Source organism: Convolutriloba macropyga, chromosome 9, assembly GCF_964194025.1.
Source record: "Convolutriloba macropyga chromosome 9, txConMacr16.3, whole genome shotgun sequence".
Taxonomy (NCBI): Eukaryota; Metazoa; Xenacoelomorpha; order Acoela; family Convolutidae; genus Convolutriloba; species Convolutriloba macropyga.
Genome location: NC_134476.1, coordinates 27,934,439 through 27,946,551, shown reverse-complemented (window position 1 = coordinate 27,946,551; position 12,113 = coordinate 27,934,439). Strand labels below are relative to the sequence as shown.

The window sequence follows — 12,113 nt, the reverse complement described above, 5'->3', positions numbered from 1 at the left end:
AATAACAAGAGGCAAAACTTAAAGGAAAAACTGTTATTACTTTTCTTTAATTTCAATGTCAACGGCTATGACGATGCAAAAAAGAACCGTCATCTCTGCACTCAGATTGCTACTTGTTCTCGGATGAAGTGTATGTCTTTTTGTATGCTCGCGTTCTGAATTGAAGTTTTCTGGTTAAATCCCTTGTTAGCGAAACAAAATCAAAAATTTTATAGCTAAGTGGTTAGGTTTGCAGAGTGCCAACGCGGAGGTCCACATTCGGACACCAGTGGCGAACTTTTTTGTTACCATAAAAAATTTGCGAGAAAAATGAAATCGGGTTTCATGAGGTCTAGTTTTCAATTCAAATCGAAATTGAATTGTTTTTAAAAAATTTCGCTTGTTTAAAAAAAAATCTCTTCAAGGTTGAATGTATTAATGTTCAGCAGGCAGAAGGTGGAGATAAAAAAGAAAAAAACTAAAGGGGAGGTGAAAAAGAGTATTTCTTACTAGTAAGCAGCAACTGTAGAGCATGGAAAAAAGCGAGTCAGGAGAGATTGTTTCGGAGTTTGTGTTTAGAAATAATTGAGATTGTGCTTAAAGTTGTCAGAGTATACAAATCCTCAGAAACTATTGAGAGCCTTTTTTATGCAATCGGATCTTATGGTTACCTTGGCTGATTCTCAAAAGTCTTTTTTAGTAAAACGAGGGATTATGTCCTGGAGTATATGTTTCAAGTTATATCAAGCGTTTTTGCAGGAATTAATTATTTTACTTCCAAAAATTTTGTGCATAAGCTGCTCAAGAGTATGAAAAAATCAACAGACCAGGGCAAGTTGGTGTTAATATTGTTCGTTGCTTCTTAAATGGCGCTGGTGTGGGTAGAAATTCATGCACTTGCAGTTTACGGCATTTTAACTCAAAAAAGATATGCTTTGGGTTCTTGAAAAACCGCCGCAAGAAAAAAATGAAAGAAGAAATGAAAACTATGCGCTTTAATCGTTTCAATTGTGCAGCCTTTTTTGAAGCAATAAAAAACGTTGTAATAGAAATCTAAGAATCCGAAAGTCCAGAAACGTAATATGTAATGGAGTTGATTCCAACTGCAAAAAAATGACCTCAAGTAGTCAAAATTACGATAGCATATCAAAATAAGAATAAAACTTGCTGTTGAAACTTTCACGCAAAAATGGCAACGAGGTTTTGCAAAAACAAATATGATTTACATCAATAAAGAACGAATATGACTTCTTGGATGACAAGGTATCAAGTAATGTACTGAAACTGCAGAAGGGAACATATAATTTTTGCTTCAGAGTTTGCTCCTATGGACGAAACATGTGGCAATATGTTTTGTGACACAAAGGTTTTTTCATGTTTTCGGAAGAGGTTTAAATAACTTGATTTCCTACAACCAGACTTTGAATCCTTGGAGTTTTGATTAAAAGGTCCGTCACTATTGATTACTGGTACAAAATAATGGACTCAAAAACCTGCCGTCTAAACGCTTCACTTGAACCGGTTTTATTCATTATACAACCTGACCGTTTCGAGCCGTGGTTAAAAAGGAAAAGCGTTTGTTTGTAATTCAGATAAAATATCGTACGGTCTGTAACAAACTGGAAGATAAATGTTCTATCTTTAACGGCTCCACTAAGTAGAAAAGATCTTTTTAAACATTTTCACGAAAGTTGTTTGATTAAAGAAAAACAGCACAAAAAATTCATGGACTTTCTTTGTTTGTGGATAAATCAAAATTAAATTTACGACATTTCAGAAAACTTTCTGATGGTTTTTAAAAGTAAAAACTCCAAAATAATCAAAAAGTATTGATTATCCAATTTCACAATGTTGTTATGGATGAAAAAAGAAAGTCTATCCACGGAGAAAATGCAGGGAAATAATCCAAAATATTTTTTTAATTGAAAGCATGTGAGCCAATTGGTACTCCAGCGCACGAAAAGAGCAAGTATAGCAAAAATCACTCTCCTAAAGAAGGGAATAAGGAGCAACCTAAAATGAGGAGGAAAACTCTAAGGGTTGACAGTTCCTCTTCTCTTTTGCTTTATCTCTTTGAAACTTATTTTGATTTGCTGCTAATGCTCAAGATCGGTTTTTAGAAATTCCAGAGAGGCTCATTAATGAGCTACTGTTAGACAACACTGGTTCTTCAACTCCAATATTTCTCTGCATGGCTCTCTAACTCAGCCAAATAACAGTTAGTGAAGACTGTTGAAATTGAGGGTAGTTTTTTTCAAAGATTTTACTTTTGATTGTTTATTTTAAACAAAACGGTTACCACTAGTTTTCTACTTTTTTGAAATATGAAGAAGCAAGGCTTTAAAAAAAACGGAAAGACTCTTGTTACTTTCATTTTACTTCAATTTCACTTTCTATGGCGAGGAAAAAAAGCTGTCATCTCTGCGTTCCGATTGTTAATTGCTCTCGGACGAAGTGTTTGTCGTTTTGTATGCTCTCGTTCTGAACTAATTTTTTTTTGGTTAAAATCATTGTTAGCGGAAAAAAATCAAAACTCTTCTCTAGTTGGTTGAGGACGGTTATCTTGCAAGATTTTTGCAAGATCTTGAAAGATAACCGTCCGAATTGCAAGAGTCTTGTAAGATAAGCGACCATCTTAAAAGACTCTTGCAAGATAACCGTCTTGAAAGAAGCGCCAGAACCATGTCTTTAGCTGCTGCATGGGCCTCTTTAGCTTCTTTGAAGATTAAAGAATAGGATTCAACCTATTCTCTAACCTCCAAAGAAAAAATAGAGACCCTAAAATTGCTAAGGCTTACAAATATAAGTAGAAACATCATCCAAATGCGCAAAAGAGGCCACGCAAATGGTTGGGGGTTTTGGCGCTACACAAGAAAACAAAAGCACACACGCTTATCAGAACATCGGCAAAACAAACACAAGAACATGAGAGGGGGCGCAGAAAAAGGGTGGGCTTGAAGCGCGAAAGTAAAGGAGCGAGAGAGAGAAGGGTGGGGTTAAAACGCACTGAACACAAAGGCAGAAAGAAAAGCAGATCGCTATAGGCGAAAGGGGATAGGAAGAAAAGAAGCAAAGGGGAAAAGAAACAAATCAAAAAGAGGTGATCGAGCGAAAATGAAAGATCAAGCTGAAACGAGCGAGCGCACAAGCGAGAACGAGCGAGCGCACGAGGGAGACGGAGCGAGCGCGAGAGAGAAAGAGAGAGCACAATTTATTGAGAAAACGAGCGAGCAGAAGCATCGGGGAAAAAGAACAGGCGCGAAAACAACAAAAAAAAAGAAAAAGCAGAAAAAAAAGAAAAAATGCTCGGAAGGCATAACTAGACGAACTGAATGAAACTAGAGAAATTAAGGGAGCAAGTTCAGCTAGTCAAAACGGTTGATTGAATTTTTTAATGGAATTATGTCCTTTATCAGTCTCAATTTAATAATGACAATTGTTTTTTTTTGCAGTTTTTGCAACATAATAATGATTCAAAGCAATTGGATGGACAGAAAATTCTCGTTTAAAGATAGTAAAGTCGATTAAATCATTATATATCATAAGCTGGAAAGTACTGGATTCTTTTCTCTGACCATTTTCTAGTGCTTACCACGTTATTCACGTTTGGTGGGAAAAGAATAAACCAATGAAATGATCATTGAATCATTTTTATGGAAACGACTATTCCAAATACGTTATCGATGGCAAAGTTGGTACGAAACTTCCCGTTGAGGCCCGAGAGAAAAAATTATATTCCGTCCAAAAAGTTTTGGACTCTATTTTTTGTCTTTAAACTGAGTGCAAACCTCAGTGGGAGTACCGTTCTGCTATAGGGAGAATTTAGAACGCATTTTAATATGAGAAAAAATTACGATTTTCGCCAGGTACACCTTTTATCAGTGAAAAATGTTATGTTGTCTCCAGTCAAAACGTTTGATTGAGTTTTTTACAGGAACTGTATCTTTTATCATATTCAATTTAATACTGACAATTGTTTTTGCGGTACTTGCAACTTAATAATGATTCGAAGCGAATGGACTCACAGAAAAATCTCGTTTACAGATAAAAAGGTCGATTAAATCATTTTATATCATAAGCTGGAACGTACTGGATGCTTTTCCATGACCATTTTTAGTGCACTTCCATGACCATTTAAGCACTAAAAATGGTCATGGAAAAGCATCCAGTACGTTCCAGCTTATGATATAAAATGATTTAATCGACCTTTTTATCTGTAAACGAGATTTTTCTGTGAGTCCATTCGCTTCTTCACGTTCTTCACGTCTGGTGGGAACAGAATAAATTAATGAAATTATCATTGAATCTTTTTTGTGGAAAGTTTTTCAAATACGTTGTCGACGGCAAATTTTCTGTTTTGAACCGAGAGCTGCCTTCAATGGACTGAACTCATAAGAGAACATGGTCTTTGAGTTAATTGGGGTTTAGAACTGTTATTTTTGTTATTAAATTTTCGGACGTCTATCTTGCAAGATTCTTGTAAGATTCTTGTAAGGTAAGCGTCCGGATCTTGCGTCTTGCAGGATTAGCGTTATTTGAAAGAATCTTGCAAGATCTTGCAAGATAAACGTTATTTGCAAGAATCTTGCAAGATCTTGTAAGATTTCTTGCTCGTCTAGGGTTGTAGCTGAGTGGTTAGGTTTGCAGAATAATTCGTCCAACGATAGTCGGTTTGGGTTGTAGCTGAGTGGTTAGGTTTGCAGAATAATTCGTCCAACGATAGTCGGTTTGGTTTTTTAATTTTCGCAAAAAAAGATGAATTTAAGCTGTTGCATTTTAAGAGCACTGATTTATTAAATAAAGGCTCTGGTATGGTTAGCTGGCTCTATATTTCCAAAAGTGTTGATAAAATCATGCGATATCTAAAATGGGGTCAAAGCGACATCCAAGTTATCCAAAGTCATATTATTAAAAGTCAATTCTTAAAAAGTGACTTTGTCTGCACAGATGAAAACAACGTTTTATAGAAAACAACCTGTGATGTTCATATTGTAGGACATAGGTGGTGTTTTGCATTTCAATTTAGAGTTGGCAGTGAGAGGATCAACCGAAAAATTGTTTCTCTTTGCTGCAAAGAGCCTTAGTCGAAGTTTTATTGCCCATCAACCAGAAAGTTGAGTTTCTCCTCTTTCTGTTAGATAAACTTAAAGACGGAAACCATTAGTTTACGAAATAAATCGTTATGATAACGAGAACCATTATTATCTAAAGCAATAGGGTTCACATTATAACTGAATTTTTGATCTTCAATTATTACGGTGGCTTGTTTATGAATAATCCGGACGAGAAATTTCATTGCTTTGTCTTTGAGTAATGACGATATATCTGTGTGGTGTGCTTCTCAACTTTTATCTTATTGGTTCTACGCTAAAACTTCGGAGAATTTTATAAACAGTTATTATTATGAGTTAACTTGCTTTCTTGAAATATAACTAACGGAACAGAAATAAAAAATAAAAACTAAAGTAAAAAACTATTACAATTTTGAGGTGTTTCCCTTTATAGACCCCCCCCCCCCAGCTTAGGGGTCAGAGAACCAATAGACCTCCCAATCATGGTAATTATACCATAATGGGGGCTATATTTTCATGGGAGGGGGGCTATAATGAGAAAGACCCCAATTTTGAACATGAGGATGAGGGACTGCAAAGCAGTTGGAACTGTTTCTGATGTTGCAGTACCTACCCTGCGTATTTCCATATTAGCTTGTAAGGGTTCTACTTCATTTCACCCCTATTCATTTAACCCCCTATCATTTAACCCCGATTTATTCACCCCTCTATCATTTAACCCCTCTATCACTTCACCTCTCTATCATTTCATCCCGCTAATTAGCAGTAGACATTAAAGGCATGTTTTGTCATAATTAAGTGCATAGATGAATCCCACGTTCGGTTGTGATAGTTTCATATCAAGTCCCACGTGCCACTGAGGCATGGCCATGGCCCGCGAGGCATGGCCAAATGATTTTATTGCTAATTTAATAATCCTCATTTTATAGGGATTAAAATCGGGGTGAAATGATAGTGGGGTTAAAAGATAGAGGGGTTAAATGATACAGGGGTGAATAAATCGGGGTTAAATGATAGGGGGTTAAATGAATAGGGGTGAAAAAATGGGACACCGCTTGTAAGACCAGTAATGAAACAGCTTATTTACATCAAACAAGTAGGTCATTTTGTCCAGAAAAGAAAACCAGACGAACTATTCAGGCTGTTCAGAGTAATTTCATACTTAAAAACCCTCGGGGCAAGATTTCGTGGGTGGAGGAGGGGAGGCTACGACGGGAACTCCCCATTATAGCCCCCCCCCCCCCCCAGTTTAGTGGTCATATAATGTATGCACCCTCCATAATAATGAGAACAGTGTCATCAATGCCATTAACGTTGACGATCTATTCTGTTCCGCCTCACCCCCCCCCCCCCCCCCCCCGCGAGCTTAGTGAGCATAAATCTTTTCTGATACCCAGGCGCACGTGCTATTATCGTACATAGTAACGTGCTACATAACAAAATATAATTTTTAACGGGGGTCATAAAAAACACTGGGGGGCCGAAACAGAATAGATCCATCGTTCATTTATTTGTTCACTAAGGCCGCAATCAAACCAAGAATTGGTTCTTGTGGGAAAAGCCAACAGCAGAATTTTTCAAGAGAAGTCGTTGCTTTTGACAAAGTGTGTCATGCAAAGTAATGAAAAGTCAACAATCATATCCGAAAAGACAGTTTTCACACAATGATACAAGACAAGGCGGGTTTCGTCGGTGATAAATTTGGGTTGAAATTGGATGTTTATAAGTTTTGTGTCATTCATAAAACCTTCTAAGTTATAAAAAGCCGGAAAACCAATTAAATGTAAGTAGCTTTACCTTTGCAATTAAAAGTGATTCTAATAATGCCTGATCATACTGTTATAAAATGTCTATTTTAGCATCACAAACAGAATGGATTTGGTTTCATCAGTAGTGAAGAGTATTGTGTGTTGGGGATTGTGTATGTTGTCAATGGGTGTGTATGTAGTGCTAAGTGCTCCAATACTCTCTCAGACGGCACTGAATTCAGCAGTAGCTTCTGCTGCAGTGAGCAACACTACTTACAACAACACTGCAGATGGATATGTTCTCTTGGACTACCATGATGTCAATGCCCCCAATGCTGAACTTTTCTGGCCCATCTAAGTGGCTCAGCTGGCACGAGCTATCCTTTGTGACATTTGACCATTGACCCATGTTTTTCAACTAACCATGTTTTAAATTTAACATTTTTATTTGCAATATCAATAACCCCTTTTGAGCGATTGCATAGCATGTAACATGGCTCTTTGGTGTTTTTGAAATCAACTTTGAAAACAAAAACAACGGATTATAGCATAAAAAAAATTTTGGGTCTTGAATTTAGCGGTGAAATTACATAAATTCGCCACTTTGTTGTGAAATAACGGCCTAAAAATTACGGCTTAAATTACGGATTATTCGTTATTTTTATTCGAATGATTACTTCATTGAACAAGAGACAATTCGAAGCGTTTTCCTATGCGGTGAAGTGTACTAATTTCATCACATTCACCGCTTTATTTTTCACCGCGTTCAACCACATCACCTAAAATTTGCAATTTAACCGCTTATCTTACAAAAGTTCAACGCGTGTTAATTACATAAAGGAGAGTGAATTTGATTAAATTCAAAACAGTTATGCTATATTTTATTGAGAAGTGGCGCAATGTTGATGAAGTGCCTGGCATCCGGGGAGTGAGTTTGGAATCCGTGCAAGGACGGTACTTGTAGTAAGCAGTCAAATGTGGTTGACTTTTTGACTTTTTTTTACTCTAGCGGCGAACATACATAATTTCACCGCATTCACCGCATTTCACCGCAAAATTATGTAAAAATTTGCGGTAAAGTAAAAAAACAGCTTATCCTTATTATTCCGATTTATGTTGCGCTAATTTTCAATGAAAGCTTCTTCTCTTGAGAATAGGGGTTATTTGCGGTGCCGATGTGGGAGATACGAGGGAGATACTGATCTGGCTCAATAACCAAATGTAAGGGTGCGCAGAGATGACAGTCGCCACCGGGAATTGCAGTCGGAAAACCAAACAACTAGCTAACAAAACCAGAAGTAAGGGTGCGCAGTAAAGATGAGGGTGCGCAGTAAAGATGCGCAGACTAACAAACCCGGTGTGCAGCCTAACAAAGCAGAAGTAAGGATCAGAGAGATAAGAGAGAGAGATACTGATCTGGCTCAATAACTGGCCGAACAAACCAGAAGTAGAGAGATACGAGGAGGTACTGATCTGGCTCAACTGGGTGCTGAGTGCGAGAGAGATGCTAGGTACGCAGACTAACAAAACGGGTGCGTAGCCTAACAAAGCAGAAGTAAGGATGCAGTTTTGGTCAACCGCTTTTCAAAAGTAAACTTCGAAACAGAATAGCCTTTCATGTCGCAAATGCTCAATTCCTAAATTGGATTTCAATCGTAATATTCTAAGATTGCCAATCGCACCGCAATTGCCTAAATCAACTGGCAGAAATACAATTGTCTAGAATACCGTCTAGTAACACGATCAATAGGCATATAATGGCGCAGTCTTCAGTTCATTCCCGCAAGACTTCTTTTCATATCGACGTTTTTTGAGAGAATCCCACCATGACACATCCCCTTTGTGGGACAAATAGACGCAGCAATGGAAATTGGCATATTGGCTAGAGTGGATGCAATTGGAGACAATGCTCAACGGGCCACCCTCAACGGTCACGTACCCACCTGAACCTTTATATGAGGAACCGGTGGAGAACCACAGCCAGGCAACCGAACGCAATAGAAAAGTCCGCAATCAACAACTAAAGGTGACATGGCAAAATAGATGTAAGAAAATTGACGAAATCGGTATTTTGTGTGGCGATAAGCCTTGGGTACAATTTGAACAGAAAGCCGCCTCTCCTCTTTCTATGCATTGGAACAGAAGGCTGTCGAATTTTCAAAAAGTAATTTTCCCTAATTCATAATTGCTAATTGCAAATTTTGGCGTGTGATGAAGTAAGTATTTGCCGGTAAAAACTAGAAACATAACCTAAGACCGTTTCGTTTTCTTCTCTTCTATACAACAAAAAGGAGAATCGGTGAAAATTTCTATGGACGACTCATAGAACAAGCGGAAAAATGTAGTCTGGGAGAAGAAGAAACCACATTAATTCGAGACACTTTCATTTTTGACATGTTAGATCATGGTACTCAAAAAGAACTTATTAAAGGGACAGTGTCCCCAACAAAAGCTCCTGAGAGTGCAATCCACTTGGAGATGAGGGCTCAAAACCAACAAAAGATCAATCAAAACCTGAATACCAACGCTCAATCGGTATAGATCGGTAACTATTTCAAAGAACGCAATTGCAACAAGAATTACCAGCAGCAACGAAAACACTTCACACGCTACCCAACTCTTCCCCAAAACTACAAATACACTAGCATTTGTGCTAATTGTGGTCAGCGTTGGAGCCATAAACAACGTGAAGTTTGACCCGCAAACTGTAAAAGCAATAACTGTGGAATTACGGGATATTTTAAAAGTAGCAAACCCAAAAGTCACAGGCCCAAACGTCAAACCGCAACAAACAAACGTCAATCAGATTGACGCAACTACCACCAAAAATGATGATGAGGAATCTAACTGTATAAATATTTATCAACAATTCTATAATCAAGTCTACGATTCCAATTATGATAGCAATTCTGATGACCATGTAGCAGCTATGTCTAGTGATAGTCCAAATCAACTTGAACCGCTGAAAACGGGAAGTCAATACGAAAAAATCGTAGCAAACCCGAGGATTGGTTCCGGCAGTGTATGCAGTATCATTTTAAAAACTCTGGCTTATAGATTTCTCAACAGTACACCATATGCACGATGAATCACCACAAACATGATGAAGATCTCAAAACATTCTCTAACGAACTGATAAATAATCTGGGTAAAATTTCAGCCAAGTTCATCTATAAAGGCTGAACTTGTTAGAAAGCTTGTCTAAGAGTTGTGGAGGATGGACACAAACTCATCATTGGAAGATACCATTTCAGTAGTCTTGGATTGGCAGTGGTACAACAACAAGATAAAAGGGGTAAATACTTTAGCCAAATTTATAATTCCACATGTAGAGCGAAACGGACAATCGCGTTGCAATTTCCTCATCTGGTGGTACACACTGGTTAGTCTCCAAAAGACGTACTGTTTCCTCGATGATATTATCATTGTTAGCACGGGATCCGAATCTGATCTTCTCAGTTATGTCATCAAATGTGTTAACAAATAAGATGAAGACAACTTGAGAATTAATCTCCAAAAATGTCAATTCGCTAAAACAGAAATTAAATGGCTCGGCTAGAAATTTACCCAAACTGGTATATCACTACTTGAAAATAAAACCGCAGCTATCTTAGTCATATCACCACCATCGACATTAAAACGCTTGAGATCCTTTCCTGGATCAGTAAACTACAGTAGAAAACTTATACCAAATCAAGCACAACTTTGCCACCCTCTTAGACTACTACTTAAAACTATCTAGCAAATTCCTCTGGGCTGAAATATATACCAAACAATTTAACATAAAAGAAAAAATTGCTGCAAGCACTGAAAATAGCCATTACAATCCCAAAATACTGGACGTTTGAGTAAAACGCGATTCATCCCGTTCATGAGTCGGTGCAGCACTCAGAAAAACACTCCTGATGGATTGAAACCGATAGCGTTTGTATCACGATTTCTCAATTCCACAGAAGAACGCTATAGTGTCAACGAACTAGAACTACTGTAATTTGTTTGGTCAGTCAACTATTTCAAATACTATCGCTACGGAAAAGATTGCACTGCAATAATCGACCAACGAGCTTTACAATCAATCCTCAAGGAACATAGATAAAAAAATTAATATAATAGCCAACTCTTTAGATGGATTGACCAGCTACTCCCGTATAATTTCACAATTGAACGTATGCCTGCAGCAAAAACAGTCCTTGTAGATTACATTTCTAGAAATCCTTTCGCCAAAGCTAAGAAAAATTCATCTTACGATAAACATTTTTTGGTAGCGACAATATCTAAAATTCGGAATTCTTTTAAACACCTTATTAAACACAAACAACAAACATTACAAAAATTAGATAACATTCTAATGCTAAATTCACCGTTACAAAACTAAAAAAGGTCAATTGCAACGCAAACACCTAATTTAATTCATGACAATTCAAAAATTTAGATTAAGACAAAAGTATCGCTTTCACCAACTCCGAAAATACTTTGTTACCAATTGTATCGCACTTGACACAACCAAATAATTGTTTTAATCTCTACTTAAAAACGTCAATTGCGTCGCATATACCCCTTATAATTTCGAAACCAGAATTTGCACTAAATAATCCACTCTTGCAAAAATCACTTTCCTTCATCAAATATGCTGCACCTACAATGTAAAGGTCAGACAAAAAAGAAATTGATTGATATGAACAATAAAGCCCAATAAAGCTCATGTCTGATACCAACTCAAATACTTACCACAAATTCTTTCGATTAGGCGGAAAAATGAAAAATTCCAACTATAAAAACAACCAACCCAAAAATATCTCGCTTCTCGCCCAAAATCACTCTAGTATTCACTACATAGAAAATGATTTAGTCAACGCCATTTCAGATATACCAAGAGGTAAATCCAATAAATCAACGCCTACCGAAGCCCTAGTAACCTTATTGGACAACTCGACCTGCAACACAGCACCCGGAACAAAAACCTCTTCTAATACAGATACAACGCCATCTACTAGTGGGTGGATACTGCGGATGACCTCAGAATGACTGGCAAAATCAATCGAACTTTCAATAAAAAACTATTGGCAATTCTCACTGGAAAAGATGCCATCCTAAAGGAAGTGAGAGATTGCGTCATCGCAACGATGCGGAACGGCTCATGGATATAAGCCCATGTATTCACTCTTATTGGCGGGATATGAGGGTCAAACACGGATGCTTGTGTACTCATGAGCAAATAGCGATACCGAACGCAATCAAAGATGCCGTACTAGGGGACAATCATTCAAATCAGCTAGTGATTCGTAATGGAAAACGGTTAGCCTTGCATTATTGC

The 12,113-nt window shown here is 37.5% G+C and overlaps 1 protein-coding gene and 1 long non-coding RNA gene across 3 annotated transcripts in view; one reads left to right on the top strand and one right to left on the bottom strand.

The window, feature by feature from the left end:
* LOC142345707 (uncharacterized) overlaps positions 1 to 12,113 on the bottom strand; it is a 577,332-nt gene that overhangs the window by 297,930 nt on the left and 267,289 nt on the right. The window lies entirely within an intron of this gene.
* LOC142345301 (uncharacterized) lies at positions 6,776 to 7,253 on the top strand. Its single transcript, XR_012759306.1, has 2 exons — positions 6,776 to 6,834; positions 6,911 to 7,253. It is a non-coding gene; the product is annotated as an uncharacterized LOC142345301 (long non-coding RNA).